The sequence below is a fragment of the Setaria italica genome, chromosome III (assembly GCF_000263155.2).
Source record: "Setaria italica strain Yugu1 chromosome III, Setaria_italica_v2.0, whole genome shotgun sequence".
Classification (NCBI taxonomy): Eukaryota; Viridiplantae; Streptophyta; class Magnoliopsida; order Poales; family Poaceae; genus Setaria; species Setaria italica.
Window position 1 is genome coordinate 49441613 of NC_028452.1, and position 12992 is coordinate 49454604.

At 49.0% G+C, this 12992-nt stretch overlaps 1 pseudogene; it reads right to left on the bottom strand.

The window, feature by feature from the left end:
• Nucleotides 1–2386: 2386 nt before the first annotated feature.
• On the bottom strand, nucleotides 2387–4057 carry LOC101783216 (annotated as a pseudogene).
• Between the last annotated feature and the right edge of the window lie 8935 nt (nucleotides 4058–12992).

Here is a 12992-nt window from a genome sequence, read left to right on the forward strand (position 1 = left end):
CAGCGACACCGACCACCGGGGTCGAAAATGTGGGGGATGGACTGAAGACGTGAAAATGGCCTCCAGACCTATTTTTGGTCATGAAAAGTGTGCTATAGGTCACGAGAGCCGAAAAACGGCCACAATGGCCGCCGGAGTCGAAAACGCGGGGACTGGACCGAAGACGTGAAAATAACCTCCGGACGTGTTTTCAGCCATAAAAACATGTGCTACAGGTCACGGGAGCCCGGAAACGGCCACACTGGCCACCGGGTCGAAAACGTGGGGATGGACCGAAGATGATAAAATAACCTCCAGACACGTTTTCAGCCATAAAAACGTGTGCTATAGGTCACGGGAGCCCGAAAATAGCGACACCTGCCACCGGTGTTGAAGATGTGGGGATGGATCGAAGATGAGAAAATAACCTCCGGACACGTTTTCGACCAAGAGAACATGTGCTATAGGTCACGGGAGCCTGAAAACAGCGACACCAGCCACCGGGGTCGAAAATGTGGGGGATGGATCGAAGACGTGAAAATGGCCTCCGGACGTGTTTTTGGCCATGAAAACGTGTTCTATATGTCACGGGAGCCAGAAAATGGCCACAACGGCCGCCGGGGTCGAAAACGTGGGGGGCGGATCGAAGACGTGAAAATAACCTCCGAACGTGTTTTCGGCCATAAAAACATGTGGTATAGGTCACGGGAGCCCGGAAATGGCCACCGGGGTCGAAAACGTGGGAATGGACCGAAGATGATAAAATAACCTCCGGACACGTTTTCGGCCAAAAAAACGTGTGCTATAGGTCACGGGAGCTCGAAAACGGCGACACCAGCCACCGAGGTCGAAGACGTGGGGGATGGACCGAAGATGAGAAAATAACCTCCGGACGCGTTTTCGACCAAGAGAACATGTGCTATAGGTCACGGGAGCCCGAAAACAGCGACACCGGCCACCGGGGTCGAAAATGTGGGGGATGGACCGAAGACGTGAAAATGGCCTCCGGACATGTTTTTGGCTATGAAAACGTGTGCTATAGGTTATGAGAGACCGAAGACGTAAAAATTGCCTCCGGGCGCGTGTTTGGTATAAAAACGTGTGCTATAGGTTATAGGAGCCCAAAAACGGTCACACCGGCTACCGGGATCGAAAACATTTTGAGTGAACTGTTAAATGGCCAAGCCGTAGCCATGAGTGAACGGTTGAGCTGGCAGTGGAAGAAATTTGCTTGGCGAGATTCTACAGTGGTGCAAAACTGAAATCAGTCGCTGCTCTCTAGATAGTAGGAAAAGGCTGAAAAACTGAACCATAAATGACTGCAATTCGTATTCTCATTTAACTTGTTTGGCTAGGATTGTAAACTGTTTATTAACAGACAAGTTCAGCTAAAGCCTAGAGCAAGCCTAGGTACCAGATTGTCAAATTACTTTAGACCCCGTTTGAAATTTCACCAGGATTTCTATAGGAGTATCTCAGGAAAAACAGAGGAACCCACGCGGATAAGCTGATTTTATAGGACTTCTATAGGAGTATCTCAGTCCCACCTGCCGGTGTCTGTGCATAACTAGAGGAGTGCCCTGTGCAATTGCGAAGCTAGTAGCGATATAAGTGTGCATGTACCACCGTATCGTCCTAGTTTATAGCAGGGGCATGAGCAGAGGAGCCACGGTTGTTGGGTATGCTCCGACCCCCTCTGTTGGCGACATGAGCAGAGGAGCCGGATGCATCTTGGAGATCAAGACGGGTCTCGAAGCTGAGCAGTTGAGAGTAGAGCTCAGGGATCGAGATTGCCTCAACTCTTGCGGTGACTGCCGGGTTGTACTCAGAGTTAAGGCTGTTGTAGATGTGGGAGGCAAGTTCTTCATTATCCATAGGCTTCCCAGCAACAAGCATCTCATCTGCATATTCTTTCATCTTGACGAAATAATCAACAATGAACAAGTTACCTTTCTTGGTAGTTGTAAGTGCAAATCGCACATTCATTGTCCTGGCATGGGTCTGGGCAGAGAACATAGGCTCCACCTCATCCCATGCCTACATCGCTGTCTTTGCAGCAACAACCTGGGCGAGGACTTCCTTCCCCAACGATGAGAAGATCATCCCTAGGACCTGTTGGTCCCGGGCATACCACTCATACACCGGATTTGGCATAGCAACGACAGTGTTGTCAGCCTTCTTCTTGTTCTTCTCAACAACTGGAGCGATGACCTTGCCGGTGACATGGCCCTCCATGTGCATACTGCATATAGCGGTGAGCACCTGCACCTTTCAAAGCGCCTGTTTGATCTTGGCGAGCTTCTCGGTGATCTGGACGCCTAGCAATGGGTTGGAGGCGCTTGAACTGGATGCCATGGAATCAACCTTAAGCTCTGATTACCACGTAAAGTTTTATAGGTGCTAAGCATGGGAGAATGTCGTCCCTGGTCCTTGGATGCGACAGTTGCGTGTTGATTGAAGATGTGCAATTATAGACACCTAGAGATATGCGTTGACGTCTAAGCAAACTATACAAAATCTCTTCAATTCTGGTTACAACAAACTCTATCTCCTTACAACAAACTCTATCTCCTAGATAGACTACAACACTGGCCAAAGCATATCTTGTGGTCTACGAGAACAGATTACAAAACATTATATCTCTAACACAGGGCACCGGAGAACAGATTGTTCCGGATCTGAATCCGTGTCATTTTGGGGGATATCACACAGGGCAGAGTGCCGGTGAAGCCGTTGTTCTGTATCATGACAATGGTCAGCTTAGGGATCGCCCACCATACCTTCTCTGGGAACTCCCCGGTAAAGTTGTTGTCGTACGCCATGATGTTGTACAGTGTGTGGCAATCCCCAATGTTCGCCAGCAACACGCCGGAGAAGCTATTGTTGAACACCGCGAGGAAGTACAGCTTCTTGTTGTAGCAGAGGGTGTCTGGGAGCTTGCCGGAGAGCAGGTTGTTGTGCACTTCCAGGATGACGAGTGGCGAGTGCTTCCCGAGCTCCGGCGGGAGGGGTCCGGAGAGCATGTTATTGAATAGCTGGATCTCAAAGAGGTTGGGGAGCAGCCCGATGCTCGGAGGAATCGACCCGGTGAGGTTGTTTTGGTATAAAAAGAGTAGTGTCAAGTTCTTCATCTTGCCGATCGCCTCCGGTATCGTTCCGGTGAGCAAGTTCGCCGACAGGTCGAGCTCCTGCAAGTTGAAGCACGTGACCTCGGGCCCAAACCCACCGGTGAAGCTGTTCGAGTAAAGGTACAGGATCTCAAGCTTCGGAAGCTTCCAAACCCACGCCGGGATTTCACCGTGAAGCTTGTTGCTGTACAGAGCCAACGTGGTCAGCTCAGTGAGCGACGAGAGTTTGTCGGGGATGCCACCAGTAAGGTTCATCCCTGACAGCCATAGCGTCTTCAGATTGGTAAGTTTGTTGAACTCATCAGGGATCAGGCCTTGCGCGAAGGGATTATATGCTAGAGTTAGCGTCCCGAGCTCGTTGAGCTCTGCAATGGCCGAGGCCGGGTATGTCCCGTTAGTTGAAGCTATTAGTGTCAAGAACAAGGGACTTGAGCTTGGGGAAGACAACAATTTCTGATGGCACGCTTCCTGTGAAGCCATTGGTCGACAGGTTGAGGTGCTCCATCTCCGACGACAATTTGTCGATGTCGGCCGGGAGGGCACAGGAGAAGAGATTGTTGGACAGGTCGAGGTAGCTCAGAGCCGAGCAGCCATAGAGCACCGTCGGGAACTGGTCGGTGAGGTTGTTGTAGGAATGTCTAGGTAGGACAGGTTCTTGAGGCTACAAATGAAAGCTGGGATCGGATTGGTTATGTTGGAATTTGGAAAGGAGAGCTTGGTCACTCGGCCATTGTTGCAGCTTACCCCTGCCTAGCTGCAGTAGGAAGAGTTCTTGGAAGTCCATGAGCTGAGAGCAGAAGGGCTGCCCCAGGCTTTCTTGACAGTTAGGAGTGTCTCGTAGTCGCCGGAGTTGATCTGCGCCATGGATGGCGAGCTGGAGATGAAAGAGAGGAAGACTAGAAGGAGGAGATAGGAGTGAACCATTTCTGTCTGTGCTAGTGTTAGTGTGTGTGAGCTTCAGGCTCGGATATGGTGTGGTTCCTCAACATGTGGACTTTTATAAGATGTGGCCAGTGGGCTTTTGGCGTGCGAAGAATGGGAAAAGGATTAACGACCCAGTCAAAGTCTTTGCGATTGTGAGTGAAAGGTACTCTGATTGAAAAATTCGTTATGATGCACTAATTTGGGGCCAAGATCATCAATAGCTGATAAGAGTGTATCAATTATCATCGTCCACACTGATGACCAAGACTAGCCATGACTTGAGGCTGATGAACCAGGTCGCTCGTGAGATCTGGGTGTGTGAGAACCAGGCGGTGACCGGGTGGGAAGGCGATCTCATGGAACACTGAGGAGCAAGGCTGGTCTGTCTACAGATTAGATAGAGGCTTTGTTTTCTTAGCTTCTTCTTTATGTAGTATCTATATATGTACCACAGTCAGAATCCATCTGCCTTTTTCATTTTTTTACCCTTTTTATGAAAGATTCTCACAACTACGCTCCTACCGGAAACATTTCAAAATCTGGATCCTTAGCTTGGCGCCATCCACGTTGACACCAAGCTTACACGTCTTGACGCCAAGGTCCATGCGCAGCTGCTGACGCGAATGCCGACATGGCGAGGGCTTAGCGCCAGCCATCGTGGCGCCAAGCTTGGCGCCGTGGATCTTGGTGCCAAGCTTGGTACCGTAGATCTTGGTGCCGAGCTGTTACCGTATACATGTTCGCGTTCGAAATGAAACAAGTATAATTATTCCGAGGAGCATGCAATAAACTACACTATGGTTCAATTGGTTAGGATGTGAGCTTCTTATCCCAAAGACTTAAGTTTGAACCCTAGCTCTAATATTCTTTTTTACTACATTAATTTTTTTCTCCCTCCCTCCACGACGAGCGTCTGCCCGATCTCGTAGCCGTACGTGTCCATGGCCTTGGCCAGCTCCTCCTCCACCGCCCGCGCCACGTCGTTCTTCTGCTCGAACACCTGGTCCAGGTTCATGTTCGGCACGCTCGCCCAGAGATCATTTAGTTGCTCTCGGTACACATCATCCATCACAAGAACACACGCATACAGAATGGAAAGAAATCTTTGCTCAATCAATTGATCGATTACCGACCGTCGAAGACGTAGGACTGGATCTGCTCCCGGGCGTCGCTGAGGCGGTAGAAGGCGTCGTAGGCCCTGTCGGCCAGGGTGCGGTACTGCACGGAGGCGACGACGGTGACGAAGACGTTGTCCTTGTTCTCGGTCTCGCAGCGGACGTCGAGGGAGAGGTAGCCGGAGGGCGGACGTCGAGCTGCTGGACGCGGAGGGAGAAAAAAAATAAAATGCAGTAAAAAAAAGATTCATAGCTGGGGTTCAAACCTAGGCCTTTGGGATAAGAAGCTCATGTCTTAACCAGCTGAACTGCAATATAGTTTGTTGCATGTTTCTTGGAATAATTATACTTGTTTCATTTTGAACGGGAATAGATATCGTGGCGCCAAGCTTGACACTAAGATCCACGGCGCCAAGCTTGCGCCAAGCTTGGCACCACGATGGCTGGCGCCAAGCCCCGTCAGCAGCTGCGCATGGACCGGCGCCAAGGCTGGTGCCGAGACGTGTAAACTTGGTGCTAACATGGATGGCGCTAAGCTAAGGGTCCAGATTTTGAAATGGTTCCGCCAGAGATCTATTTGTGGTAATCTTTCCAAAAAGTAAAAAAAAATTAAAAAAGTCGGCAGAATCCGTCCAGTTAGAATCTATACTTATCTAGTATATATAGCAGATTGTGTGTAGAAACGATTACTACCGTGTTGAATCTCACAATCTTCTTACTTGACATGATTCCCGACCATTACTTGATTCGGGTTCAGTATACCCTGTCGACAAACAATTATATTTATGGGGGCCTGGATAGCCGGGAAAGAAAAGATAGCAGAATCTAGAGGAATTTGTGGAAGAAGACAGCAAGAACTCGAGATAGAACACATGGGATTCCTATACAAAGAATAACAAAATATAGATAATACAAGCTTTAAATGCTCTTCGCCATATTTGAAAAAGAAATATAAGTTAAACAAGCGCAAATATGTTGACAGAGCACGTTTTTGTCCCCGGTGACCGGTGTAGCTGTTTTTGCCTTCCATGACCTGTTTTTGCCTTCCATGACCTATAGCACATGTTTTCATGGCCAAACACGTGTTCGGAGGCTATTTTCACATCTTCGATCCATCCCCATGTTTTCATCCCACGTGACCGGTGTTGCCGATTTCGGAATCCCACGACCTATAGCACATGTTTTCATAGCCGAACATGCATCCAGAGGCTATTTTCAAGTATTCGGTGTGAAACCCACAATTTCATCCCCGGTTGCCTGTGTAGCTATTTTTTGGCCTTCCATGACCTATAGCACTCGTTTTCATGGCCAAACACGCATCCGCAGGCCATTTTCAAGTCTTCGATCTATCCCCACATTTTCGTCCACGGTGGCCGGTGTGGCTATTTTGGGGTCCCGCGACCTATAACACACATTCTCATGGCTGAACACGCCTCCGGAGGCCATTTTCACTTGTTCGTCCAACACCTACGTTTTCATCCCCGGTCCCCGGTGTGGCCGTTTTGGAGCTCCCGTAACCTATAACACACGTTTTCATAGCCGAACACGCATCTGGAGGCTATGTTCAAGTTTTTGGTCTGACACCCACGATTTCGTCCCCGGTTGCTGATATAGCCGTTTTTGGCCTTCCATGACCTATATCACATTTTTCATGGCCAAACACGAGTCCGGAGGCCATTTTCACAACTTCGATCCACCCCCACATTTTCATCCCGGTGACCGGTGTCGCTGTTTTCAATCTCCCGCGACCTATAAAACACGTTTTAATGGCCAAACACGTGTCTGTAAGCCATTTTCACTTGTTCGGTCAAGCCCCTACATTTTTGTCCTCGGTGTCTGGTATGGCCCTTTTCAGGCTCTCGTGACCTATAGCACACATTTTCATAGTCGAAAACGCGTCTGGAGGCCATTTTCACTTATTAGGTCTAGCCCCTACATTTTCATCCTCGGTGGCCGGTGTGGCCGTTTTCGGGCTCCCATGATAGCACATGTTTTCATGGCCGAAAACACGTCCGGACGCCATTTTTACATCTTCGGTCCATCCCCCACGTTTTCGACCCCGGTGGCTGGTGTCGCTATTTTCAGGCTCCCGTGACCTATAACACACATTTTCCTAGTCGAACATGTGTTCGGAGGCAATTTTCACTTGTTTGGTCCAACCACTACATTTTAGTCCTTCGTGGCCGGTGTGGCTGTTTTCGCGTTCGCGTGACCTATAGCACACGTTTTCATGGCCAAAAACACATTCGGAGGCCATTTTCACTTGTTCGGTCTAGCCCCTACATTTTAGTCCTCAGTGGCCGGTGTGGCTGTTTTTGGTCTCCCGTGATAAACACATGTTTTCATGGTCGAAAATGCGTTAGGTGGCCACTTTCACGTCTTTGGTCCATCCCCCATGTTTTCAACCCCGGTGGCCGGAGTCATTGTTTTCGGGCTCCCGCGACCTATAAAACACATTTTCACGGCCGAACACGCGTCTGAAGGCCATTTTCACTTGTTTGGTCTAGCCCCTAAATTTTCGTCCTTGGTGGCCAGTGTGGCCGTTTTCGGGCTCCCATGACCTATAGCACACGTTTTCATGGCCAAAAACGTGTGTGGAGGCCATTTTCACATATTCGGTCCATCCCCCATGTTTTCAACCCCGGTGGCCGGTGTCACAATTTTCAGGCTATCATGACCTATAACACACGTTTTCTTAGCTGAACACACAATCGAAGGCAATTTTCACTTGTTCGGTCCAGCCCCTACATTTTAATCCTTGGTGTCCGGTGTGGCCGTTTTCAGGCTCCCATGACATAGCACACATTTTCATGACCGAAAACGCGTTCGGAGGCCATTTTCACTTGTTCGGTCTAGCCCCTACATTATCATCCTTGGTAGCCAGTGTGACTGTTTTTGGTTTCCCGTGACACACATATAGGTCACTGGAGCTCGAAAATGGCCACATCGGCCACCGGGGTCGAAAACGTGGGGAATGGATCGAAGATATGAAAAAGGCCTCCAAACGCGTTTTCGGCCATGAAAACATGTGCTATAGGTCACGGGAACATCGGCCACCGGGGTTAGAAACTTTGGGGATGGACTGAAGACGTGAAAATAACCTCCGGACACGTTTTCAGCCATGAAAACGTGTGCTATGTAGGACATGGGATCCCGACACCGGCTGCACCGGCCAACCAGGATGAAAATGTAGGGGGTAGACCGAACAAGTGAAAATGGCTTTCGGACGCATTTTCAGCCATGAGAACGTGTGCTATAGGCCACGGGAGCATGAAAATAGCCACATCGGCCACCGAGGACTAAAATGTAGGGGCTGGACCGAACAAGTGAAAATGGTCTTCGGACACGTTTTCAGCCATGAAAACATGTGCTATAGGTCACGAGAGCCCGAAAACGGCCAAACCGGCCACCGGGGTCAAAAATGTGGGGGGTGGACTGGAGACGTGAAAATAGCCTCTGGATACGTTTTCAGCCATGAAAACGTGTGCTATAGGTCATGGGAGCCCGAAAACGGCCACAACGGCCACTGGGGTCGAAAACGTGGGGGTTGGACCGAAGACGTGAAAATAACCTCTGAACTCGTTTCTGGCCATGAAAACGTGTGCTATAGGTCACGACAGCCCGAAAATGGCCACACCGGGCACCAGGGTCGAAAACATGGGGGATGGACCGAAGATGTGAAAATGGCCTGCGTACATGTTTTCGGCCATGAAAATGTGTGCTATAGGTCACGGGAGCCTGAAAACAGCCACAACGGCCACCACGGTAAAAAACATGGGGGATGGACTGAAGACGTGAAAATAACCTCCAGACCCATTTTCGCCCATTAAAACGTGTGCTATAGGTGATGGGAGCCCCAAAATGGCCACACTGGCAAACGGCTCGAAAATGTGGGGGATGGACCGAATACGTGAAAATAACTTCTAGACCCGAAAGTGATGTACTCCTAGGTCATCATCGGGGTGAGGCTGGAGAACCATCTATGATCACCGGTTATGTGTCGAGAGCAACCGGAATCAATGAGCCACGTGTTCTCCAGGCCTCCGACCTCAGTTTCCATGTTAGAGTCGCTCTCCCTGTCATCCTTCTTGTTGTTGGCATTGAGGGCCATGACGCAGTACCCATCGCGGTTCTTGCCGAAGTAGAAGCAGAGGCCGTTGAAGTTCTTGCCGTCCTTCTTCTTCGCCTTGCAGTCATCGTCCTCCTCACTTGAGGTTGAGTTGGAGTGGTCATCTATGTCAGAGTCAACGTTGCTGAGGGAGGCGATGAAGGAGTGCGCTTTGGCCTTCTTGCAATTCTCCTTCTTCTCATGATCGGTGTACTTCTTCTTCTTCTTGGTGTCATCCTTATTCTTGTGCTTGTTGTAGTCGTACCCGTTCTTGGACTTGTTCTTGTCAGGGCAGTTGGCGTGAAGTGTCTTGGCTTCCCACAGTCGAAGCAGGTGTTGTTGTTCCCTCGCCTGTTCTTGCGGTTGTCGTTGAAGCGCATGAATCGCCGAGTGATCAAGGCGAGCTCATCATCATCAAGAATCTCCAGCTGCTCCTCGGACACTGAAACCAAAGAAGACAAGGCAAATGACATAGAAGAAGAGCTACCCAAAGACTTATGCTGTCCAGAGCCTGACATGAGAGCTATACTATTTGGATCAGTAGGGCTCCCTTATTTAGCTTGGAGCCTCTTGTCAACCTCTGTGGATTTCAACTTAGCAAAGAGCTCTTCGGTAGAAACTGTCGCATAATTTGGTGACTCGATGGTAGCATCAACCTTCGTGCCCCACACATCATGATCCAAAGCATGCAGGAGCTTTAAAGCTCTATCATGATTAGTGTAGGGTAGGACAGTGATATTTGCTTTCATCTTGTTCACAATAGCCAACAAATGCTGAAACAAAGCATCGGCAGACTCTCCAGGAAGATGAACAAAGTTCTCATACTCACGCTTGTAGGTCTCAAAGAGCCTAGCCTTTACCTTACTGTTTCCCTCATGGAAACTCTGAAATCGGGACCAAATCTCATGAGCAAGAATGAGATCCTCGACTCGGTCAAACTCAGCACGGCAAAGACTCACAAACAAAATATCAACTGCCTTGTTGTTGGCATGATACTTATCCCTATCATCTTGAGAAACACGAGCAGCAGAAATTAGATAATTCACATCCTGAGTGATTTTCCAAACCCCTACTCCCTTACTATTAAGGTGGGCTTTCATGTGAGTTTTCCAGTATCTATAGTCAGTCCCATCAAAGTAACGTGCAGCGGTCGAGGGAGAACGCTAGAGGTCGCCATCTTAGGTTTTGAAACCGATTAGCGTATTGAGAAACCTTAAATAGCTCTGATACCAATTGAAGAATCGAAACGGGCGACCATATGTTCGGGGGGTGAATGGGAGCCTCAAATATATCTTTCAAAATCTTAGGCCTCTGTCCCAAATTTAAACCCCATGTCCAAGCAAATGGAAGATGAGAGATCCACAAGCCAACTGGGTGGCTGGGTGCCTTTGATAGGAACCAAAAGGCATAGCGGGACTCTTGAGAAACAACTGGAAGCAAACTTCAAAGATTTGAGACAAAACAGAGCTCAAACACCTTTGTCGGAACTTCCGATACTCTATCGGAACTTCCGATACCTATCGGAGGTACCGGGGAACTCCCGACAGAGATTTTCGGCCGTTTCAGCAATTAACCCATCAGAACTTCCGACACAGTATCGAAACTTCCCACCCTTCGGAAGTTTCCGTTGGACCTTCCGACAACATAGAAATCAACCTTCATAAAGAGAGAAGAAAAATCCGAAAGTTGATCAAACGACCTTCCAAAATTACAAAATTTTATTCATAGCTTCCTAATAACATAACAAACATATTCCCAAAAGATCTCCTCAAAACGATTAGCCAATCAAAGAGAATTAAATATCTTATGAAGAACGCTGCTTTTTCAACCCTACAACTTGATTCGCCTCGATCTATGAACTCGTGAGGAGTTAGATGAATTCATTTGGTGGAAAGGCTTCACTCACATCCTAGTTCATTTCCAAACAATCGGTTTGAGTCAAGACTCCCCAAAAATCACGAATTGAACAAAAACATGAGAAGGGAAAAGCGAGTGAAAACAAGAACGCGAAGAACATAAGAGATTTGCAAAAAACCGTCATCCTCCAATGCAACGAGGACACGAGGAGGTTAGGGACTCCATTCCCACAACAAGACGCGGTTCAATACAAAGATTCGATGCTCAAAACATCTGAGGACCTCTCAAGTGGTTAGACCTTAAACTAGTGCTAACCTAGAGATAGATGGTGCTTAGAGAAGTGCTCAAGAGATAATGAAAGAGGTGTTGAAAACAACCAGCCCCCCTCTCTATTTATAGGCCTAACCTAGTTACTAAACTACCCCTACAACTTAAGACTAAGATAACTACCCGCGTAGGGGCATTTTGGTCCATCTATGTGTTCGGTCGATCAGACGGCCACACTTCCTGCACAGACTTGCTACGCTTCGACGCAACGTTTGTGATTCTACCATGTGCCTCCTCATTCCTCATCGGAACCTCCGCGCGGGTTTTGCGGCTCAAACCCGGAAACCATCCGCTAGTGGTTTTGTAGCCCAAACCACTAAACCCGCTCCTCGACATGTGTCACCGCTGTCCTCGACCGCTCGACTGCCCGACCGCCAAGTCTTCTAGCGCCTTCGCTCGACTTGCACGTCCTCCGTCTTGACTTGGTCAACACGGTCACTCCTTCATGTACACTTGCACTTGTCGATGTCCCAAGGTGTCAGCCACCGCGGGTGATCCTCCGGCGCTCTGGTCCCTTAGTCCAAGCCTCACGTCCGTCCTTCACCGTTCCCGGTCCATCGGCACAGCCCTCTCTACTTGACATTCACCTCGCCATTGATCACCGCCTCCGAGCTCAAACACCTCCGTATCACAAACAAAGAGCACATCAAACCAATACAATGTTGTCAACCACTCATCATCCAAGGGTGACCACCATTGGTCCTCAAAATGTGTGATATAGATCACGGGAGCCCAAAAACGGCCACACGGGCCACCAGGGTTGAAAACGTGGGGGATGGATCCAAGACGTGAAAATAACCTCCGGACGCATATTAAGCCATGAAAATGTGTGCTATAGGTCATGGGAGTTCAAAAGCAGCGACACCAGCCACTGGGGTCACAAACGTGGGGGACGGACTGAAGATATGAAAATGACCTCTAGACACATTTTTTATCATGAAAACGTGTGCTATAGGTCACGAGAGCCCGAAAATAGCCACACCGGCCACCGGGGTAAGAAACGTGGGGGATGGATCCAAGACGAGAAAATAACCTCCGGATGCATTTTCAGCAATGAAAACATGTGCCCGAAAATAGCGACACCGGCCACTAGGGTCTCAAACGTGGGGGATGGACCGAAGACGTGAAAATAGTCTCCGAACACGTTTTTGGCCATGAAAACATGTGCTATTGGTCATGTGAGCTTGAAAATGGCCACACCGGCCACCGAGGTCAAAAACGTGAGGGTTGGATTGAAGACGTGAAAATAACCTCCAAACCCGTTTCCGGTCATGAAAACGTGTGTTATAGGTCACAGAAGCCCGCAAATGGCCACACCAGGCACCAGGGTCGAAAACATGTGGGATGGACCGAAGATGTGAAAATGGCCTCCATACATATTTTTGGCCATGAAAACATGTGCTATAGGTCGCGGGAGTCCGAAAACGGCCACACCAGCAACCGAGTCGAAAACGTGGGGGATGGACCGAATACGTGAAAATAACCTCCAGACCTATTTTTGCCCATGAAAACGTGTGCTATAGGTCGCGGGAGCACGAAAATAGCGATACCGGC